This window comes from Sylvia atricapilla, chromosome 22 (assembly GCF_009819655.1).
Source record: "Sylvia atricapilla isolate bSylAtr1 chromosome 22, bSylAtr1.pri, whole genome shotgun sequence".
Taxonomy (NCBI): domain Eukaryota; kingdom Metazoa; phylum Chordata; class Aves; order Passeriformes; family Sylviidae; genus Sylvia; species Sylvia atricapilla.
This window is the reverse complement of record NC_089161.1, coordinates 3,304,358-3,328,076: the sequence shown is the minus strand read 5'-3', so window position 1 is coordinate 3,328,076 and position 23,719 is coordinate 3,304,358. Positions and strand designations below refer to the sequence as shown.

General features: G+C 50.4%; 1 protein-coding gene across 1 annotated transcript in view; it reads right to left on the bottom strand.

Annotated features, from left to right (window-relative positions):
* Positions 1–18,883: 18,883 nt before the first annotated feature.
* AJAP1 (adherens junctions associated protein 1) overlaps positions 18,884–23,719 on the bottom strand; it is a 37,118-nt gene continuing 32,282 nt past the window's right edge. The window contains exon 6 of the mRNA XM_066334236.1: positions 18,884–22,878. The gene's annotated coding sequence lies outside the window, so the exon portion shown is untranslated. The remainder of the gene's footprint in view (positions 22,879–23,719) is intronic.

The window sequence follows — 23,719 nt, the reverse complement described above, 5'->3', positions numbered from 1 at the left end:
CTGTTATTAATCTTGGTGACCCAAGAGCCATCACCATACACAGATTCCAGCAAAGTGATGGAAGGCTGGGAATGAAGCAGGACACGAGGTGTAAGTGCAGCCATGGATTACTCCCAGGGCCCAAGGACATCACTGGGATAACAGTGCTGGGATAACCCCCTGGGATCACTCAGGCTTGGAGTGCAGCTGTCAGGGGAGTCGCTGGGATAGCAGCACTGGGACAACCTTATGCTCTGCATAAAAATCAGCAACAAACCCCTGAATTTCCTTTCAGAAAACAGTGAGGAAGTGATGAGTCAGCAAGACCTGGCTGAGAAAAGTGCCACTGCTCCAAGGCAAGGAACACTGCACTCAGGTGAGGGAAATGCCATCGGGAAAGTAAAAGGCATCACACATCAAACACACAGATGGGTTGTGTTATGGCACCTGGCACAGCGGGGAGGATATCTCTGGTGAGTCACCCACTTGGCATCTGGGCATCCAGCATTTTTTTGCTTGCTGGGGCCGAGTTCCCTCTTTTGTCATCACTTGTTTTCCTTGCTGGGCTTCGAATGGGCACAGCCCAGCAGGGAGTTGCTGGGGTTCCATGGCAGCTCAGCCTCGGTGGGCACTGGTCATGGAGAGAAGGACCTTGGAAGTGAGTGGGCCATGAGGGCAGCCCCTGAGTCAGCAGGGATCGAGGTACATCCCAGCCTTGTGGCCATCCCAGCCTAAGACAGTCAAAAGAACTGTTCTGAGCCCTCCCAGGAGGAATTAAATCAGCTTCATGATGATTAATTACTCAGGCATAGCCTCAGGTGCAGCGCACCCCTGGGACAAGACGGGGCAGAGGCACAGCCCTCACCCGGACTCCCACCTGGGAATAAAACCTGCATGGGATCAGCTGTAATTAGCAGCACCCAATTATATATCCCACTACAAATGATGATGAAAAAGCAAAAAGCCCAAACTAAAAATATCTCCCCTGGGAGAAGTGTGGCCAGTGTTTGAGCTGATAAGACAGAGAGTGAGGAAGAAGATGAAGCGGCAAACTGTCCTTCCACTTAAAAGGTAGGGCTTCAGATATGCAGATTTTCAATAAGCTTTTGAAATTCTCTAATAAAAATACTGTTAAATATTAATTATATTGCTATTTATAAATCTATACATAATTAATAGGAAAAATTAATGGAGCAAGGATTGGTTAAGAACTGTCTTCTAAATATTTGAATAGTGAAACATAATTATGTTTTGATGTGAAAATGCCAGGAATACACTGAAGTGTTTTTCTGTTATTGAAATGAGCAAATCTTGCAGGAAACTGCAGCCCTGGGAAGGGGCTGTTTCACCTTGTTCCATTCCACCCGCAGAGCTTTTGTGCACTTTGCTGCCTTGGGGTGGTGAAAGCTGCTGAGATTGAGAATTCTTGACACAACAAATTGTGGTTCATCTCTATTTCAGGCTACAAACACCATCACAACCCAGCTGGAGACCCCCTGGGTGCTGGTGGGGAGCAGCACCCTCCTGACAGAGTAGGGACAAAAGCACAGCAGTGGCCAAGGACAGACCACACACATTGTGGGAACCTTGCAGAGATATCCAAAATAGTTGGCTGCTCTGCCTGCCTTTGGAGAGATTTCATGGGAAAGAGATGCCAGGCTGTTTCCTCTGGAATCTGTGACCTCTGCTGCATTTCAAGTGAAATTGGGGTGGAACGACCAAGGAGGGGCAGGAGGGATGGAGGGAAGTGCTCAGTGTGATCCCAGTCTTGGGCAGCTGTTGAGACCTGAAGCAGGGTTTCCTGGGCTCCCCAGGAGCACTTTTGGGACTTTTTGGGCAGATGCTGCACTCACCACCCTGTGCTCCGTCCGTGGGCAAGATGAGGGTGCAGCCTCTCTCCACTCTGGCATCTCCAGAGTCCACCCACAGTCCTGCTCTGTAGGTTTGGGACAGTTCTGCACTAAAAGCAATGCAAATCACACGTTTTTCTTTACAGGAGAACACAGTACAAGCTTTTGCACTTAGTCAAAAGGCTTTTTTACCTTAAAAGTGTTATTTGCTGCAAGGGAACAATGAATTCCAAATAAGTTTTATTTCCAAATAGCCTTATATGCCGGCTTGCTTTGTCCTGAAAAGCTCCTGCTTGGTTCTGTTCTCTGTTTTTGTGTTTGCTGATGAATGGGGTAATTGAGAGATGGCTGTGATGGAGGGTCATTGAGAGATGGCTGTGATGGCTGTGAGGGAGAGCCAGGCTCTCTAGCCCAGCCCTGGCTTGCAGCAGGAGAACTCTGGCCAAAGGAGATGGCTGCTTGTGAGCTCCTGCAAGGGAAATGGCATCTGTGAAAATCAGATCCAGCTGAAGTCTGAGCATTCAGAACAAGTCACGCTGCCTCCATCACAGCATTGGATCTGTTGTGGTGCTGGAGTCTTCATCCCGTGTCTGCTCCCAGCCCCTGCCCCTCTGGCAAAGGGGTTTTGGCTCCTTGGGGATTCCCACACCAGCCCAGCAGCCGGAGCCTCCCTTGCCATGGCATGAGGGCAGAGCCACTGGGGCCATACGTCACCCCTGTGGCACCAGGAGCTCATCTGTAAATGTTCCAGAGGTGTTACACAACCCCAAGAACCAAGTGCTGTGAAGAATGTGGCACAAAACACAAGGAATTTAGTAGAGAATGTGAAAGATATTACAAACCCATAAATTTTCCCCTAATGCAATCCTTATGCAGATCAGGGCACAGGGCTGGGCCCTCTCTGCTATCACTCACCTTGACAAATGAAACTTTCCCAAACTTTTGCACATGAAGGAAAGGTTTGCAGTTTGGTTTCCCAGTTTGCTTGTTTTTAAATGTGTAACATGAGCGATTATGTCTCAAACCAAATGCTTCAAAGGGCTTCTAACTTTCTGGAAGATTCATGGCATGGCTCCCCCATGTTTTTTGAAGAGGAAAGTACATTTATTTATTGCACTTTAAGGGAGAGATGGTATCTCTCAGCCAATTCCCTAAAACAGCTCTGCTGTCCTAAGGCACTTACCGAGTATTGCTCTGCTCAGCTAATATATTACTATATAAAAAGGGAACAAATGACCTTAAAATTCGGACATCTGTCTCTGATGGGTTTCTCTGTGGTTCTCAGAAAGAAGTAACAGAGACAGACCTCCCTCAGGCCTGTGCAGAAAGCAGGAGCTATTCTGGCTGTCCTGCTACTCCTGCCAAAAATCTTTGGCTGGAGCAATGCCTGAGCATCTCTGTGTCAGCACAGGGAGAGGTGCCCTCTGCGAGAACCTGACCCAAAGGCATGTTTTCCTTCATGACTTTGTGGACTCAGGACTTGCCCCATCCCTGGGCTCTGCCCCACATGAGGCTCTGAGAACAGTCACAGCACCTCGTGGGAGGCCAGTGATGGCTCTGTGCTCACACCCAGCCCACCTGGGTTTGAACATGGTGAACATCCCCAGGTCCCTGCAGGCACTTCCCTTTTGGTGGGGGATGCTGATGGGCATGAGCCTGAGCAATGCTCCAAGTTCCTGACACTTGGAGGTAGAAGAGATCAATCCTGAGGCAGCACACTGCCTGTGTGTGGCTGTGTGGCCGCCACGCTGTGTCACAGCTGGTCCCTCCAGTTGCAGGCTCAGCATCTGCCCAGTGTCATCCCTCTGCAGGGCCCCGAGGCCAGTGGGCACATGTTGAACCACAGCCTGTGGCCTGAGCTGCTGGGGGCAGCAGTAACCCCTCTGTCCTTCTGATCTTCCCCCACTCTTCCTCCCAATGTTGCAGGCGATCAAAAACAGGCAACAAACGAGCAGTCAGCATTTGTGCTTGAGATGTATTTAAAAAGGTTAAAGCAAAACAGATCAAAACATCCTTTATTCTACAGCCTTTTCCCCAAAGTAACACGTTAGCCCTAAGGTAAAAATCAATGTTCAAAACCTGTACCAATTTTCAGAGAGATAAATGTTGTGTTTAACACTTTGCATCCTCAGGTGTGTGTGAGGTGCTGCCAGTGGTTCCCAGTTAATGTCTTTGTACTGGTGAGGTGGTTCTGCAGATTGAGGAGAGAAAGAGCTAAACCAGGCACTTGTGAGAACTCCTTTCACAGCATTTCACACTGAATGACTTTAGAGGATGCCGACGCTCTGAGTTTGTCAGCCGCATCTCCCTGGGACAAATGCAGGAATTGGGCTTCCATGCCAAATCAAGACAGCACGTCCCCGAGAATGTGCCAAGCATGCACTGCCCAGCCCCCAAATTCCACTGGAAGAGCCTCACTGGGACCAGCACGATGCTAGGGCATCACTGAAACTCAGCACGTACCAGTTTTGATGACCTTCCCAAGTCTTTAAACTCAGCAAAACAGGCAGCACCTCGCTCAGACTTGTAAGGAAAAGATTGGGTTTGTCCACAGGAGCCTTTCAGTGCTTGTGAAAGGTCAGTGGGGGATGTGAAACTTGCCATGGAACCACAGAGGTTTGTTCAATTTACAAGCATCATTCGTTTCAGTGCAACCAGAAAGTTATTCATGTCCCTGCCTGCAGCCCTGCCCGCTCTCACCAGAGGCTGGGGCTGGATCAGAGCATCAATGTCAGCCCCGAGCCGGTGGGTTGTGATGCCCCAGCAGAAGATGAGACATGCCAACAAGGCTTCTCATTAGCTCACAGCAGTTTAATTACTCGTTGCGTGGATGTCTCCTCAGAGAGAGGACAAGGGGCATGGACTCGTGCTGCTTCTTTCTAAGCAAATGCCAGGGGTCTAATTCCTAAATTTTCAGACGTTTTCCTGATTAGAGGCTGCCTCAACTGCCAGGGAAAAGCCAGCAGTGGAGCAGAGGTTCAGGGGCCTTGCTGACCCTTGCACTCCACAGTAATCCCTGCTTCCCATCCCTGCAGAGCTGCTGCTGCTCCTGCAGGCACCGGCTCTTTCCACACAGAAACATGTGGCTGATCAAACATGAAGCAATAAAAAAATCCCCTCGAACACCTTCCCCAGTCAGCTGGTCATTTTCTGAGCTAAAAGGGCTTTTTTCTTCCTTGATGGATCCCTAGGACGATAATTGAACGATTTGCTGTAATAAAAAGTTAAATTGCATAAAATTAATATTGATCCAAATTAAACCATTTGTCTCCCTTCCCTTTTCAGCTCCACAAACACGATTATTGCTTTGGCTGTTACAAACCAAATACAATCACAAGTTGCAATCACAGCTTGTTTTCTGGCCTTTGCTCCCCCTCCCCAGCTCCCTTCTCTTGCAGGAGAGAAAGCAGAGCCTGGGCTAGCATATTTTGGATCTTCCTGAGCACCAGGATGCCTCTCTGGCCCTGACCAGGCTGTGACACATGCTTCAACCTTGAATGTTTGCAGGAGGGACCATAGTGGACAAGGAAGGAGGAAATACCCCACTGGCAGGCTTCAGAGCCAGTTCCCTCCTGCTTTCTCTTCTCCTCCACCATTTCCTCATGGCAATAATTGGAAAGGAAGGAAAGAGCTATAAATACCTCTGGAAATTAAAAGGAGCATGTATAGTCTTGGCAGAGAGGGAGAATATCTGGAGGGTCTCGGCTCCTCTCCCCATCACCTACTGGCAAGTGTTTACTTTGAAATTTTTCATTTGTCTCCTCTGGGATTACAGGCAAAACAATATTTGACAGCCCAGGAAAACTGTGGTTTCTATGGAGCCAGGGATGAAAATCTGGCTGGGAGTAAAGCAGGCACAGGAAAGCGGGGTCTTAAAAATGAGTGAGCCTCTGCAGTGGGATGTGGGAAAAGGTGCCCCACTGCCTGCAGCAAACCTCAGAGCAGGGATATGACAACCAAACCACTCCTGGAGATGGTGAACAGAGGTAGGTTCCCAATGTCCACCTGCAGTTGGACACAGCACTGGAATTCCCAGCATCTGCAGCACTACAGAGAATCCCCATAGCACAGCCCAGACAAACCCTGGGGTTCCTGGAAAACCCCCTGGTTGCCATCCCACCCCCAGGAGCAGCTCAAGGCAGCAGCCTCCCCATCAAAACCTTCTCTCCACAGGCCAGGGAGCTGCTGCTCAGTGGCTCTGGGACATCACTGCTGGAAGCAGAATTTTCTGGGACAGAGTGAAGCAGAAGGAAATCCAGGCTTGCCTGGGTAGGAAACACGTTTTTCTGCATCTGGGCTTGTTCCAGAGCAAGTCCCTGAGTGCAAGGCTGCTTGCCAGGTCCATACCCCCAGCCTGGGAGGCAGAGAAAGTTCATGGGACTAAAGAGGTTTCAAACCAAACATTCCTGGCTCAGGGAAGCAGGGCTGTTCCTGCAGAGCCATTCCAAACCAGCTCCCGTGCCAAACAGGTTTATTCTATAAACTTTGCAGATGCAGAGGCAGGGCAGAGTTACTGAAATAACTCTCAATGGGCAGGTTTGGGGCTAAGATGCCATGTAAAACTCCAAGGAAATATTCGAGGTGAGCAGCTGGGACCAAACTGTGCCAGAACTCAGCTCAGAGCATCTCACGGGACCAGGGACAGCTCCCGACTGCAGTTCCTGGTGTGCTGGATTTACCAGGACCAGGAAGGAAAGGAAAGGGAAAGGCAACTGTACATGCAGCTCAACCCTGATTGTACTTTCACCACATTCAGCTGAGCTTTATAGTGCTTAATTTAAAGTGCTGTTCCATGTGGGAAAGTCGTAAAATAACACGATCCATATTTATTATCTCCTGACGATTCCGACCGAAATCTTGCCATTTTGTGAGATTAAGGGGAGGGAGAAAAGGCTCATGCTGCTGTGTCAGCTCTGCCAGAGGGATGCACGTGGGTCTGCAGACTGACCATGCTTGCTGCTCTGCTTGGCCATCTGCACAAGGAAGAATCTGCAGAAGCACTGCCCTTGCTAGCTTGTGTCCTGCCCCTTATCTCCCACTCCTTCCGCTCCAGGAAAGCACAAACCAGCACCTCACAAAGCCTTGGAGAAAGGCCTTTGAGCAGCTAGGTAGAGCCCAGTGGCTTAATCTGTCCCTTTCCCTGGGAATTCACTGTGAGCAGCTGCCCCAGTCCTCCCTGTGCCTTGCAGCCTCTCTCCAGCCGAGCTCTGCTCCTGCCTATTCTCCGATGCCTTGTTGTCCTCCAAAGTGAACATGAATTGCTGCCAGCTCAAATTAACGTCTCCTCACACTCGGCCAACTGAGCTGCTGAAGGAGGAGAAGGAGTCGGGATCTTCCAAGCCTTTAGAGTTTGTTCATCTCCTGTTACACACGGCCTGATTGCCAGATGGTTGAGAGAGCCTTTGGAAATTGGGTCTTCTCCGTCTCTTCTCAGATGGGAACACGGCTCTTCCTGCAGAAGGCATGGAGCAAACCTCTCGCACAGGGGTCTCACACAAGGCTCCGAGGAGATTAAACTTTGTACACAAGACAGAGAAGCAGCAGCAGCTGAGCCAAAGGTACCAAGGGCAGGGTTTCAGCAGGAGATGCCAAGGATTGTTATAAAACAGCAAACCAACCAACCGAACCAGTCTACAACAACAAACTGGCCCCAGAAACAGCTCAGTGATCAGTAACTGGCCACAGCAGCAGTCTCTGTAGAACATCCTGGAAATGCCTTGGGCAGGAGCTGGGGAAGACAGGAATCCCTGTTGCATTTCTTCAGAAACATTAATAACTCCAAGGACTGAGCTGGATAAAGAAAACCTTTCACCAGGGCCATTGGTTATTTGATTGTGTGTGGTTGATTGCACAGCTTTGGTGTCTAGCTGCCACACATGACATCCCTCTGGAATGGCATTTGGCTGCCAAAAAAAAAATGAACAGGAGCTGGAAAAAACCCCAGCTCAAGCCAGACAGTTTTGCCTGGTTATTTTTTGATTGTCCTCCCAGTCTGCTTGCAGACCCTGTGGAGGAGGATAGGCTTTTATTGACCAGATAGCTATGGCTGTAATCTCTCTGAAAATGCACATTAAAGGAATTTTAAAATCGAGATTATCTCCGTGAGTAGTCGTTAATGACTCCTTCGCAGCTGTTACAATGCTTATGTAAATATTGCCAGTGAATATTTAAGGCTCTATTAGAGAGAAATTTACTGTGCTGTCCATAATTGAATCTCTACATAAATCCCACAGCACTGGTTGGCTCTCTGGAACACAACCACTGCCTCCCTGTTCAGCTCAGTGTCAGGATCCTCCCCTCCTCAATCCTTATGTGATTGTGGATATGATGCCTGCAGCATCCTCAGAGAGACACAGGGCCCTGGAGGGGACTTGCACCCCAACTCCAGCAACTCCAAAATCAAAACGTAGGAATAATTGTTCAAGTAGGGGAAAAAAGTTAAACTAGGAAGATGTAACAAAATGTGATTGAATTCAGTACAAATTAATATTCCAGGTGGGAACAATACACATGTATGTATGCACAACTGCCATAAGCTCTTTTGTTCTGAAGCTGGAGGAGCACGAAAACAGAAACTCGTCTCCTATCTCAGTTCAAACCTGTCAGAAGTAGCTGAGACATGAGAAGAGGCTTTGGCATTTCTCTGGGCTCACAAAGAGAAAGCCGAATGAATTCAGATTCATCTATCTGCACTTGAAAAGCCACTTCTCTGCAAGACTGGAGCAGCAGATGGATGGAGAAGAGGAGCACCACGATCTTCCAGAGCATCTCCCACCACCCAGAATTGCAGTGCCCGGGACAGGAGCTCAAACAAGAGCTGAGCCACAGAACTCCCAGTTTTCCCAGTAATGCTCTGAAAGATCATTACAATAAACTGAACAAGATGAAGTTCTCTGCACCAGATGGGCCTTTTCTTCTCCTTCCCCATTACCAGGTCTCAGTCTGCCCACACACACCTGCCCCTGTGGCAGTGGCACCCCCGGTCTCAACCCACAGCCACACACCCCCAGGAGCTTTAAGAGAAGAGGAAACCAAAGATCACAACTAGCTGAACCCTATTTTTCTTAATAATTATTATTATTGAACACTTACAAGCAAATATAGCATCAGGATCTTAGGAAGATTTAATGGAAAAAAATTAATTTTCCTAAACTAATGAAGTACTTGAGCTCCAGGGCAACAACTGCTAATGGTGCTTCTATCTCAGCTGAAGAGGCAAAAAGATTGTGTTTAATAGTAATTTTAAATATAGATTTGAGGTTCTCTCCCATAAATCATGAAGTCAGATAAGGACTGTGCATAATAACTTGTCAGATTACATAAACAAAACTGATTTCAAATACTTTAAAAAACACTTTTATTCCATTTGCAAGGCTGCAAGCTCACGAGGAGACTTCAGATCTGCATGAGCCACCATGCACTTAACCCTTCACTCGTGGTAAATCTTCCTATTTAACAGCACCAAACGTAGTAATCACACATCCTTTAAAAAAATAATTTAAACTTTATGGACATGAATTTGTCCACGGAGGGGTCCTGGAGGAGAGCTGCTTCCCATGCAGGGATGTTGGGCACCTGTGAGGAGCTGGAGGGGACCTGGTGTGACAACAGCCCAGCCAGGCACCAGGAGATGTCCCAGGAGATCTTAGGGTCAAAAACAGTCCAAACCTCTGCTGGTGGCTCAGGGCTGCTTCCCCCCAGGTCTCCAGCCCCAGCAGCCTCCCAGTGCCTGCTCACAGAAGCATTGTCCCTCCACCATGGGCCCTGTATGTCAGGGAAATGCAGCATCCATCAGTTTTATTTCCCGTGTGCCACCCTGAGATACCTCTCAGCTGCTGCTGTGCTGAGCTATTACTCTGAACATAGATAATGGCCCACGCTGATCCACTCCTTTACAACAGGAACTTTTAAAATCCTTCCCTCCTTGAATCCCTCTTCCCCCAAGGACCCCAGCACTGCAGGATGCCATGTTACTGCAGTGGAACCCCGTCAGCAGAGCAACATCCACTGGCTCAGCATCTCCAGGGCTTTCACTGAGAGAGCAAACACTCCTCTCTGATACACTGAAAACATCAAGATGATCATTAACATCCTCCCTGAACCTCTGCTCCCCTCAGTAAAGGGATGTCAGGGGGAAAAAACCTTATTGACAAAACCTGAATTAGCACGTGATGGTCTGTAGACAAATATTGTGGAGTTCCAAATGAGCCTTCCAAATTCACTGTCTTCTGGTCTTGGACCATCCCTAAATCCCCACTGCCAGGACAACCATCCATCCCCATCTTGAGGGCCTGTTGAATTACCTCCAGTTTGTGCTGGACTGAACATTCCTATGAGGAAATGCCTGGGTGGAACCAGTGGCTCACACCAAACCCCCTATCCCCAGTTGAGGAGCCTGTGTGTGGAGGAAACAGGGCCATAGTTGCCAGCAGAACCACCTTCAGGGGCCAGTGGAACTCCTTGGAAAGCCCAAAAATACTTCCCTTTTCCAGAACAAGCAGAGGGACCAAATATCTCCATCCCAAATGCCCTACCCTTTTCAGTGCTTTATAAACTTTTTATCCAACTGTAAAATTTCTAATTATCTGAGGTAACTAACCAACGTTGCATGAACTCAAACCGAGACTATTCCAGTCAAATACATAATTAAAAGTTTCTGCTGTGCTGGTTCTTTCCCCCAGTTACATAAATTACTGTGCAGGGTGCAGCACCACAGCTGGGACCCCAGCTTGGTGATCCTGGTTGTGGTAAATGTCAGGACCAGGAGGATTGAGCTGCACCCTGTAGCTGCCCCCACTGCAGGAGCACCAGCTCTGCTGGTCAGCATTCTCAACTCTCCCAGCCATCATTCCCTGCTCTCTCCTGTGAGAGATCCCACATTCTCACATTCTCTGTGGCTTTGGAGAGCCACAAGCACTGGGAGCCCCAGGCTGCAGCCCAGGAGCCAGCTCAGCTGTCAGAGAGGCCTCCAGAATTAGAGTGAAGCACATCCTCAGCTCGCCCCTCCTCAGAATCCACTCTGGGAAACATTGTTCTGCAAGGAGCCAGCAGCAGCTGGAGCCTGACAGTTTGGAAAGCCACAGAGGAGAGACTGTGGCTGGGAGAAGCCGATGCTCCCAGCTTCTCCAGGCTACACATGTCCCAGCTGCTGGGACCTCAGTGTTTGCATCTTACCAAGCATCGGGAAACTTCTGCCTCTCCTCAAGCTGTGCCAGAAAACCTGACATTCCTCCTAATGATTCACCTGCCTCCACACTGCATCAAAGACATCAAATGGGTCTCATAGCAACTGCCAGATTAGCACTTCTCCCTAAGCCAGGCTTATCACCACGAACGGGAGGGCTGGAAGGGAATGTGTCTGATGCCAGCTGGGAAACAGGAGCAATTCCCCCCGATTGCCACATACCTGCAAGGGATGAGCTGCTGCTGGGCCCCTAGAAAGGACAAGCAGGGGGTGAACCCCAGGCAGCACTGGCTCCTTGCCTGGCTCTTAAATAACCTCTCCTCTGGCCTAATCAAGCCTGGGAGGCTCCTGCCCCACACGCAGTTGCCTTCCTGCACACCTTCCTGCACACCTGCCTGTGAGAGGGGCTGACTTTCAGAGCTCTGCTTTGGCTCAGCTGTCTCCAGCTGTAGTCTCTGGCACATCCATGTGTGCCAGGTTCAGGAGTCCCTTGGCTCCCCACAGTGAGCAGGGAGAGGGGCTGCAGCAGCTTCCTCTGCTTGTGTCCATGCTCCATTTGCACTTGTGTTTGAGGTGGGAGTGCTGACAGCAGACGTCAGGCCAGTTCAGCTGCAGCAAGGATTTAGAATCACAGAATTACAGACTGGTTTGGGTTGGGAGGGACCTTGAAGTTCATCTTGTTCCAACTCCTTGCTATGGGCAGGGACACCTTCCACCAAACCACGTTGTTCCATGGCTCCTTTTACTCCAAGGGTCCTACTGGAACAGCCCCAGCTCAGGCTGGTTGGCTGGAAGTGCTGGTGGGAGAGGGAGGCCAGCCATGCTAAGTGCTCCTGGCAGTGAGCACGGGGGTGGACAAGCGCATCCAACTCCACTCCAAATCCATTTTAGATCAAAGGCATTTGACTCTGCCTAATTTCAAAGAGCCATCCCACCTCCCCAGTCCAGCTGCAGGACTTCCCAGGCACAGCCCTAATCCTGCTGCTGCCCCAGCAGTGAGTGTGGGGCCTGCCTGGGGGTGCCACGGGTCCCATCTCTTTGGCAGTACTGTGGCAAGAGGGGACAAGTCCAGAGCAGTCCAGATAGTTTCTGTGGCTTTTTCAGAAAGGGCTGTGGAAATCCTGTCCTTTGGGTCTCACTGCTGCTGCTTTGCCTGAGCATTTCCAGCCTCTCCTTCCTCTCTGGGATTTACCCTGCTATCTGTAGCACTGATCAGGGAGTGTGGCAGGACCTTGCGACCCGAAGCCTATCGTGCCACAGCTCTGTGGAATTTGCTTGTCAAGGCAGCTGGATACAGAGACATCTCCAATGGGAGTGTTTAACAGCTCCTCACTACAGATTATTGGAGGGTGCTTTAAACCCCAGGGCGATTATCTAAGCCTAATTTTCCGTTCCAGCCCCTAACATTTCAATTTCCTCCTTCACTGATCTCTGGCTTTAATGGCTCTCCCAAACTTTCCTCCAGTTGAGAAGTGCCCATTTGGTACCTTTCTGCTGCATCTTATCAAAGCTTCATCTTATTTCTTTCCTTCTCCTACCCCTTTCTCTTTTCTCACCCTTTTCACCTTGAAAACACAGCCTCAATGTCCTCACTTCCCTGGGAATTGCAGCACTGGCCCTGCCCCTGCCGGGGATGCTGCATTCCCCCTCTTGGCTTCCTCACATGGGACTGCAGCTGGACCCTGGGAAGGAATTTCATGGAGCTTGGGAACATTCACTTCCCCTTTTCTTTTGTCTCTTTGCAAGCCAGACGGGAGCTGACACTCCGTGTCTCTCTGGCAGGACTGAGGGCGGTGCTTGGCCACCAAACCACTCCAAATCCATTGAGTGGGGTCCAGCAACACTCGGTGGTCTCCTGTGGCTCAAGGGGCTCTCGTCCCCCGGCTTTGTCTGCTCTGTCCATGTGCCCAGGGCTTTTGGCTGGCGGCCACCAGTGAGGCTGCACTGTCCAGTCTCTTCCCAGCCCCCTGGGGGTAGGATGCTACTGAGCTTTGGCAGTTGCTGCTCGGTGTCACTCAGCTGTCACTGCCTTTGTCCCTGCCAGCAGGCTGTCTCCTGGGAGAGAGGCTTGCTCGCCCACTCCCAGTCTCCCCTGCACTAAGCAGATCTGTGAGCTCTTGAGAGAGTTTTCTTGGGCTCTTGGCTGCTTCTTTTCCCATCCTGCAGAGTTGTTCCTCAGGCAGAGCCAGCTCTGAGATGTGTGCACAGCCCAGCACTGCTCTGCCTTCCCCTCTGCTCAAGGAGAGGTGACCTCAGTGCCTTTGGGAGTCAATGATTCAAAGCCAGATGATTCTAAAACCTGCCAACACTCAGGGAAAGGGTTTTATTGGCATTTAAACTATTAGTTGTGGCACCTGGTTTTTAGTCATGCTCTCGTGGGACTTGGAAAAATGCTGGTGGGACAAGGGGCACTGAGCCAGCTTCTGCCCGGGAGATGTGGGACATGCAGCCACAGCAAAGCTCCAGCATGCCAGAGTCTGCCCAGGAGGGACAGGTTTTGAGGGTTCGTATCTCCTTAACCCTTGGGAGAATGCCAGGGCAAATATACCAGCCCAAACATTAACAGCATCCATGGATGCAGAATGGTTTTGGCCAAGAGGCCCTTGGGGCTGATTGAAAGCAAATTGGTGAATGTGGGGCATTTTCTCTCCCAGGGGCTGAGCATGTCTAACTGCTCCAATGGACAGCTTTATGGACTGTTACATGGATATGGCTCTTCCCATGGCTTCACAGACCCATTTCACAAATGGTGCTGGCTGCAATCCACTGCTCTGTGCCGAGCTGCTGGTTGGGACATCGTCACGGAGGCTGAAGCGATGAGAAGGAAAACACGGATGAGAAATAGATAGGGAAAAACAAATGTCAAGCTGTGCTTTTTATAGTGCGAGGGCAGAGTACTGGCTGGGCTTTTAAGAAGAGAAAGATGTGCTGGTAATTGGAAAAGCTCTGGGGGAAGGGTGGCAGCCTGGCTCCCGTACCTGCAAGCACTCAGGGTCCCTGGGCAGCCAGCCCTGGGCTGGGATGCTGCACTCTGACTGCACACATTGAACCTGGCTGAGACCAAAGACACTGTGTCCCTCACAGTGCAGCCCTGGCATGGGCCAGTCCTGATCACCCCAGCCATGGAGCCTGCAAGGTTAGAGAGGAGACCCAGAGGAAAGGACCGAGCTGGATCTCAGTTTTTATTCGGGGTTAGCCCCATTGTCACCACAAGCAGAGAATTCCTCTGGGTTAGCAGAGAGCTTGGAAACACCCACTGGCAGCCAGAAGCTGAATTGGTGTTGCTTAACTGTGGCTTTTTCTGGGACACTAAACCACCAAGACCACATGTGGCCACACCTGTTAGTGCTGTTAGACACATCAGGTGATGTGCTCCTGCCACTGAATCCTGTGACCTGCTCCTGAACAATGTGTTATAGAAGGCCAGAATGAGTATCAGGCAGAGAAATCAACTGTTCCCTGATCTAAGCCGACTGGAATCAATTGCTGCAGGGGGAAAGTGCGGTCAGCCACCTCAGAGCCCTCTGACAGGTCAATAAATACACCTGAGAGGACACGCTCGCCTGCAGAGGTGGATGTGTTTCCCCCAGCAATGCTGCTTGAGTGATGCCCCGCTGTGCTCTGGTGCTGCTGAGCTGGGTGTCACATGGGCTTCACACAGGGCTTCACACCAGCATGTCACCTTGCCCCCAAAGTGCCACCAGGGCTTTTTTCTCCCACCCCTCCTGCACTGGTTCCGCTGTGGCAGAGGCAAGAAGCTGGCTCCCAGGACACCCACCACCAGCTCCCGCCTCCATCCTCTGTGGCAGTCACAGCACTTATTCACGCTTGAAAATTTGAAAGGGAAAGATAATAAACCCCCCAAGAAGTCTGTCCCTGTTTTGGCCTGACAAGGGACTAAGATAAATGTCAGTTTTCAGTTAAAATCATGCTCGGAAGATGAGCAGGAACAACGGGGATTTCATTCTGCTACGTTTATTAAACACATAGAGACATGTCACTGCTGGCAGAGCCAAGTAGGTCCCACAGCCCAGGGGCTCAGTCCCTACCAGCATCAGAAATACCCGAGATTAGATCCAATACAAGCCTGACATTTGAAACCTGGGAACTGCATCCACATGTGCTTCCTGAGTCCTTAGGAGAAGTCCCACTGGAAAGCCAGTCCATAGCACAAGCCATGGGCAGCCGCCTCCCTGCCCATCCCAGGTGGGTAGGTGGAGATTGTGGATTGAGCCCACTCTGGATTGAGCCCACCACGGACAAGCCCCACCACAGGCTGAGCCGACACGTGCCACGCAGGTCTCCCTCCACTGCGGCATCCTCAGGGCTCTTCCTCCCCAAGCCCTCCTGCCATAACTCATCTCTGCTGAGAGGCGTCGCTGCCTCGAACTGCTTATTAGCACAAATTGCCTGGCAGTAACAAACTGCTCTCCCAGCGCTCGTCATTCACCGGGTGTGTGCTGCCCTGGCTGAGCGTGGTGACGGAGATGGGCACGTTGGCAGCTCGCTCTGCCACAGGGCACCAGGGAGCTGGGCACGCCCCACGGGCTGCTTCTGCCACAACAGCAGTCATAAACCCCTCCCAGCTCACTGATGCGTTGGTTAATTCTAGTTTTAGTAAGAGGTTTTGTTCAAATGTGCTTGGGCCACGCCATCAGCCAGGAGCTGGACATGTGCTGGAGGCTGGTACCTGTCTGGGGAGAGGGAGCAGGGAGTAGGGATGAGCTGCTGGACAACCTTATCCATCAGTGCTCCCTCTGCTCTGCCGCAGAGCCACTCTGCCTGCCACCACAGGCACCTACATGTGGCCCCACGTTCCTGTCCTCCATCCCCTTTGGGACCTAAGGCACTCAGAGGGGTGCAGAGCACAGAGATCTTGGCTGTGAGACCCATCAGCTGGGATGATGTACTTACACTTTTAATAAGAAATAGCACTTGATATAGAAGCGTTCCAGCATTTATTGACCCAAAGTGCCTTCCTCTGCTTCAGTGCAGAGCCCTGAAGCCTGTCCTGGATGATTTAAGAATGATCCATCTGGAAAATGATGCAGACAATTTGTTACATCCAGCCAGAGAGCCATAGAAACCACCATAACAAGCTTAAATGATTTCAGCATCACTACATCATCCAGCCTCAGCCAATCTTCCTCACAGCCACCGCTGAGCTGGGATTGCCCATCCTGCGTGGCTCCTCTTCCTGAAGCTGATGCTGCTCCTGCAGCCCATCCTGTTGCTGGACCCAGGCCTCTAGTCAATGCTCTGTGGGATATGAGGGACCCCCTTCCACCTTCCCACTACTTGTTTCACCCCCCACCCTCCCAAATTCCTGTTTTAAGACAAGAAGCTCCAAGCAGCTCACAAACCCTCCTGGTGGGCTCCTCTGGCTGCCGGCAGCACGGGTGCCTGTTGGTGTTACCACCTCACCCTGGGTAAATCAGGGCTTCGGTTTTCAAAATAGCGTGTTGATTGAAGCTTAAAATATCCCCAGCAATTACTTCGCCCCGGTATAATTATAATAATTAAACTTGGATAATGCTTAGTCCTACTTTTTATCAGAACTGTGTGCTGCGGCACCAGCGTGTGTTGTTTTGTTTCCAGCCTCATTTTCCAGCCTCGCCCCGCCGAGCAGTGCTGGAAGGGACATGAGCTGGCAGTCTCCAGAGCTGACAAGGGGATGGTGACCCTGCCACGGCCCCTCCAGCCCCGGGGAGGACACTCGTGGCACCGTTTAACCCAGGGCATGGTGTGTGGTGGCCGTGCCCTGGCCCTCGCTGCACGGCGGGACGAGCAGCAGTAGGGGATGCTCCCGGCTCCATGCTGGAGCAGTGGGTTCTGGAGGGAGGAGGGATGCTGGTTCTTCCCTTTGGCTGCCTGCCTCGTCCCACCCCAATCCCTCTCCCACAGCTCAGCACAATATTTCTCCTCCACGCTCCCAGCAGCGACACTTGGAACAGCTCAGGCTGGTGAGTACGTTTCCGGCTGTGATAAATAGCAGAGAAAGGAATGAGAGCCTAACACTGTATTTCATGCCCTGAAATCCCACTTGCATCTGGAAATGAACAGAGTTCTCCGGCTGATATATGCAGCTCTGAGGCCATTCGCATCCTGTTCGCTTGTACACATTGTCTCGGTGATTTAAGCTGGCAATTTGGCCCTAAAATGAAGAGCAGCTCACTTTGTCCCTCCCCATTTTTCTATATATTTTCCTGCAAAATGAAGCTTTTGGAGATTTGGCTGGGCTGGGCATCATCTCTGGTCTTGATTTTGTGCTGGTCTGGCAATGGAGAGTTGTGGAAGGTCCTGGACTGCCTGAAGGCTGCTGCCACAGCCTGGGAATGCAAGTGGCAGGTGGCTATGCTGTCTTCCCAGCCCATCCCTCTTCAAAGCCAGCATGGACACCAATGAAGGCCTTTCCCCCTTTACAGGTCAGATGGCATAGTGAGGACGACAAGCAGTGCCTTGTGGAAGGGGGATGCTGTGGGGGCAAGGGAGGCTGTGGGAGCTGTCCCTGCTGCACGGCCAGAGCCCTCCTTGTGCTGCCCAGTCCCCGCATCCATCTGTCCATCCATCTGTCCATCCTGGAGCAGCAGAGCAGCAGGGCCAGCCTGAATGTGACCCATCATCACCCACTCCACACCCACTGTGCCAAACAGAGCCACCACTTACCAGGGACTATTCACGACCAGGACTCCTCCTTGGGTAAAAGACTTAGCTGGGTGAAGTGATTTCATAGCAGAGCTGTTTGTTTAAGGCATGATAAGTGATGCTTAATTAACTTCCCAACAGTCTTATTCAATGGCTTCCTTCTTCCAAGCAGCTGTCTCAAGGGATGCAGGGTCCACTTGTGTGCCCAGTGTCCCCAAGCAGCTGTCCCAAAGCCCTGGGGGACATTGGGTGAGCCTGGAGTCCTGGTACCTTCCTGCCTGTGCCACAGGGTGTGGAGATGGTGCTGCTGTGGTGGCGACTCCGAGGGGATGCACAAGACCCTCTTCCCAGGATGAAGGCAGAGCTATTTCCCTGCTGCTCACCCAAGGTGTGCACAGCTGGGAACAGGGGGATTTCCCCAGGGAAGCCTCTGGACTCCTTGCTGAGACATGGATCCCCCTGGACACCAAACCAACCCCGTCCTCTCCCCAGGGCCCGTGGCTGCACGCGGAGGAACCCAGTCACCAGTGGCTGCGCGGTTCTCATATCAGTTTTAATAGCAACATCAGAGTACTAAATATACAGAGGGCAAGGGGACAGGGTGGCATTTACAGTGCTTCCAAATACACGGCTTCCACGGACAGAGACAAATTAAAAACCGCTCGGGAAGAAAAGATCCTTTTGGCACTGCCCCAGCCTGCGCTGCGGGCGGGTGGGGCAGCCACAATGCCAAAAGGTGCTTCCACCGGATGCCTCCTGGTGCAGGATTTTCCCAGGAAAAGAAAGAAGTACTCAGTGATGTAAAACCGGTTACAAAGTAAAACTGTCTCATGTTAGAAAACGGGTTTTGGCAAAATAAAGTGTAAACTTCACTGTACATGTCCTATCAAACAAAAAAATAAACCCCTTGGAACCTAAAATAGAAGAATCTGGGTCAGAAATCTGTGCCCTTAGTGTACATTTTTGTGCAACATATACTTTTTTCAAAGTAAATATTATCTCCACTCGTGACACTATTAAAAATGTACCTACAAATGCTGAGAATAATTCTTAAAAATGTGTGAGAAGCGTTAGATGAGCTCGGGAGACCAAACCCACAGACTTGGAAATGGCAAGGGATTTCTTGCTGGTTTTGAAAAAATCGCGTACAGATTTAATATCTGGTTGAACGAAAATTCCAACCACATTCATCCTGAAATGGGTGGGCTGAGATAGGATAGATATATTTTTGTTCTATTTTATTTTTTCTTTTTTTTTTTTTTACAAAATATATATTATGTGTAGAATATCTACTATTTAACTACCGTTTCAGCTGAACTACCTTCCTTCGCAACAAGCTGCCAGTGGAGAAGAGGTAACCTGAAATCCGTCCCCGCGCCGGCTCTGCCATGGCTACGGTGACCTCCTGGCAGGCTCGGTGCCCTTGGCCCCACGGAGCACTGGTGCCCCGTGGAGCACTGGTGTTCTCTGGAGCACGGCTCCTGCCAACCACCACCGGCCGCCCTTTCTCCAGCTGGGAAGACAGAGTGAAGGTAAACGATCGGATCTGGAGAGACGGGCGGCTGCCCAGGACCGGCTCTGCCCGGGGTGCTGTGGGGTGAAGCTGTCCTTGGGGGACCCCAGGTTCCCAAAGATCAGGGATTGAGGACCAAACTCTGCCCACCCTACCTGTTGGTGCCATGATGTGGGAGCTCGGACCTGGAGCCCCAAACCAGCTCAGTTTGGTGCAGGATAAAGCAAACCTTTATCCAGTGCTAGATGCCGGTGACAGTGGCAGCAGTGACACCGACTCCCTGGCCTGGTGGGAGCGGCATATCCTGTGGCTCCTGCTCAGGGTTTGCAAGAGATGTGGAGGGAGGAAAGTCCCAGATGGCCCTGGGAAGCCTGGGCTTGCTGCAGAGCCCAAGCTGAGCCAACTCCTCCTTGCCATGGGTGGTTTGTCCCACACCATTTTCTCTAAGACAGAGCCACAAGTGACACACAGACACTCCATGACATGTCTGGGGAATGTGGCAGCCTCTTGGCTGCCATGGAGTGTTTCTCAGGGACTATTCAGGGGCTAAGGAATCTGGAAAATGAACCGAAAAGAAACAAGCAGCAGCAGGCTGAGGGCTTACAGCAAAGCAAGGAGCAAAACTTTTCTTTTTTCAAGCTTGTAGGACCTCGGGGTGAGATGATGTGCCCAAAACATGACAAAGCTCCCACAGGAGTGTGTCTGAGAACACCATGCTTCCCTACTTTTCCACGGTGGGAAGGTCTACTCAATAGACTATGCCATGGAAATGTGACTTTCTATTTTCATTTCTTTCTTGTTTTTTGGCTTTCATCAATAGGAGGGAATGAAATCACCACAGTTCATTTCTATTCACTGTGCAAGACCTTGGGACGCCTGGATCCTGCCTTGTACATCACTGCATCAGCGGCTCCATCCCAGCCCTTCCTCCTCCTCCTCTCCCTCCACCACAGTGGCCCAGCAGGGATGGGCGGAGGCTTCCTCTGATAAAGTGCAAGTGCTGTTGGTCCTTATAAATAAGGGAAGATTGTGCATCTACTTTTGTTCCCTGGTTCACCGCTCAGCTCCGGGGAGACCAGGACATGTCCTGCTGCAGGCTAGGGGGGAAGCTCATGCAAGTCCTGCCCTCTGAAACCTGTGCCCATCCTCAGGGTCACCTTCTTTCTCTCTCTCTCTGTCACACACACACACACACACACACACACACATACACACATGCTTTCCCCTCCTCTTCCCCAGCTTCACAGGGAATTTTCTGTGAGACAGGTGCCTCTCCATCACCACTGGCATCATCACCACTGCTTGCACCAGTGCTGCCTGTGCTGCCCTGGCATCTCCCAGCTCTGCCTGACAACTTCCCTGCGGGCAGCAGGTTCCATCCATGCAGAAACACAGAATGCTGCTTCAGATGCCCTGCAATGAGGGAGCTGAGATATATTTCTTGTCATACTGCTACCGCGATTACACTGGAATACCTGTGGGAATGAAATAAATCGGAAGATTAAGGGGAGAAGCACGAAACGTGGCTCAAAACTGGTACAGATGGATTCCCATGAAGTCACAAAGGGAGGAGAGCCTGTGGGCAGGGGCTGCACCAGTGACACCAGTGTCACAGGGAAGTCCCAGGACACTGAGATGACCCTGGAACAGTTGCTCAGACTCCATGCTTCCCAAGGACATACATTCCCCACGTTTCCCAAAGACAGCTAAAGCTTTGGGGGCCACTGCTCTAGCTAGACACTGTCTCCTCTCCTCCCTGAAGGCATCCAATGCTCTAGAGAGCTGCACATGAGCCACCCAGGAGATACTGCTCTGCCCAGGGGATGGTTGGCTCAAGTCCGCAGGTAATTGTCAAGGCTGGCAAGGAAGACTTCTGTCTGAGGCAGCATCCAAAAATTCAGGACGAATAATCCAGACTGTGCAATTCTATGGGAAAAGGACAGAAAAGGACACGGGAACAAGAGACCGCACGCGTGGCTATGCGCAACACCACAGGGTTCTACTTTTTTTTTGTTGTTTTTAAACTGCACGTTCATTATCATAAAGAAAAGGAGCTGAGTAATCAGTGAGGGAGTAGAAACGTGGATCTGGACAATTCTAAAAAACCACTAGTATTTACCAAGGGCAGTTTACAAAAAGAACTGGAGGACTTTGGTCTGATCTCTGCTGTCGTTTCCACCCATTTGACATTGAAGGGACCCGAGCGAGACCCATCCCAGTGTCTGATGTGCAGCACGGCATGGCAGCACCCGACTCCATGGAAAGACTTGGACAGAGGGTTTAGGGTCAGCACCCACGAACATCACCCACCCCAGCAGGACCTGGATGGGTGTGGAATTGTTTCTAGAGCAACACACCAAACCGGAGCCTGCAGAATCGTGCTTCCCTGGCAAAAATTCCCTTTAAACACTATTAAGAGATCTTCATGATTGTGGACAGCCAGCTGTGTCTTCTCCTGCTGCAGCAGAGCCAGCCAAGACCAGGAGAACAAAGGAAGAGGCTCTCTCAATCCCACAGCCCCAGGCTGGGGCAGGATGCAACGAGCCCCTTCCTCTTGTTTCTTACACAGGGCTGAGTAAGCTTTGGTTCTGTGGCCAATTTAGAAGCCATTTTCCAAAAACCTTCCCACACCCCACTCCTAAAATTTTTCTTCTGTGCCAAGAGAGGCCCATCTTTTGAGAGTCCACCCCACCCCTAAGATCTGCCCCGTCCAGCTCCGAGGTGTCATGCCTAGCACGGTGGAGATCACAGCTCTGTGGACATGGGGCAGGCCCAGGTTTTCCAGCTTCTTCCCATCAACTTTGATGATGTATTGGGATACAGAAGCCTGGAAATACCTTCAGCACTGCCTTGAACTGTTTTCTGGATGGTTTTGGGAAGCTTTTCGTCTGCTTCCCGCCAGCAGCACAGCCCTAGCTGTCTCCCACCACAGTCACGTCGCAACGCTGGAAAAGCATTTCCAAAAAGAACCAAAATTATATATATATATATATGTATACATACATATATATGTCTATACATACACACACACACGTATATATATGTATATATGTCTACCTATATATACACATATAGGTTGACAGGCAAGCTGCCAAAGTAGAAAACATCAGATCACCCAGTTTGCATGATGCATGTTAAAGAAATGAGACTTTTAGCCCATGACATCTTCTTTAAAAATGAGTATTTAGGATCTTCAAAAATTGCTACAGTACAAAAAGTGTTTGTGTGTGTATATATATATATATATTTTTTTCCCTCTACATATACCGCATGTATGTACGCATATGGACCAGAATGGATGATCCCACCAGAAGAGATGCCCCACTCGTCCTCCACAAACATTTCCAGGCGTTATTGACTCGGCTCTTTGCAAAGTCTTTGCATCAGTTCATGGCACATAATGGTATTATTGGCACAGGTTCAGAGTCACCGTCCATGGCCGGGCTCCAGGCGCTCATCCTTCCCTTTTCCATCCTTTGCTGGTTCCTCCTCCTCCACGGGATTTTCTTTGCTTGCACACTTTCCTTTCTCTCCTCCCAAAAAACGTGCTCCTTGACAACGCAGTTACCTATAGGCGTGTTCATTTTTATAAAAATATATTTGGCCCATAGAACGCTGCTCTTTGAGTCTCCTACTGGTAAACAGAAATGGTAGGTACAGGTAACCCATTATTTTTTTATATTTTTTACAGGTTCACCAATGGAATCCTGTTGAGGACAAGAAGAAAAAGAAAGATTAAGTCATGACAGAGAATTTGCACTATGCTGTGTGTCACTGCTTGGATGAGCCCCTACAGCCTGGAGGTTTCCTCCTCCTTCCCCCTGGCTGTGGGGCTGCAGGATTCCTGCGGGAGCAGAGCATGGAGGGAGCAGGGTATCAGTGACTTCCTCCTCCTTCTCCACAGCTTGTATGTGCTGAGGACTGGGGACACTACTTCTCTCTCCTCGAGGCCTTTTCCAGAGTGGGATCATCCCTGTGTTCTGCAGCTTCTCACACTCGGGCCTCAAGCAGCGAGTGCTTTGGCAGACAAGCAGACGATGACAAGAACTAATGAGATTTTCTAAAGTTAAATCTAAAGAATCAATAGGGAATTGGTTAAGCACCAAACCAGAGATCCTATCAAAGTCCTTAAGCTATTTATTTACCATCTACTGGAAGATGTCTCCCTATGCAATCTTGGACCCTCAATGTGAAGACAATCACTCCCCATCACTGGCCTGTGGCCACTTGCTCTATGTGGCTCTTGCTCTACATGTCTGTGACACTTCATGAACTGTAGCACAGCAGGGTGTGCCAAAGACAGCTTCCAACAGGTACCTACACCCCGTACAGCAATGGTCAGGATACGCATCCCTAACCCACACATCTCTAATCTGTGCCCTCTGTCTGGCTGGGATCAGCACCTAGAATGTAGTGTGCTTTTTGTCGCAGGGCTCTTTCTCTAAAAAGAACTATTTTTCAGCAATATGCCCAATACACCATCTCCAAGAACAACCCTGAAGTCTTAATTAGCGAGACAGATTTTCCAGAGTCCTTAATCTCCTGTGC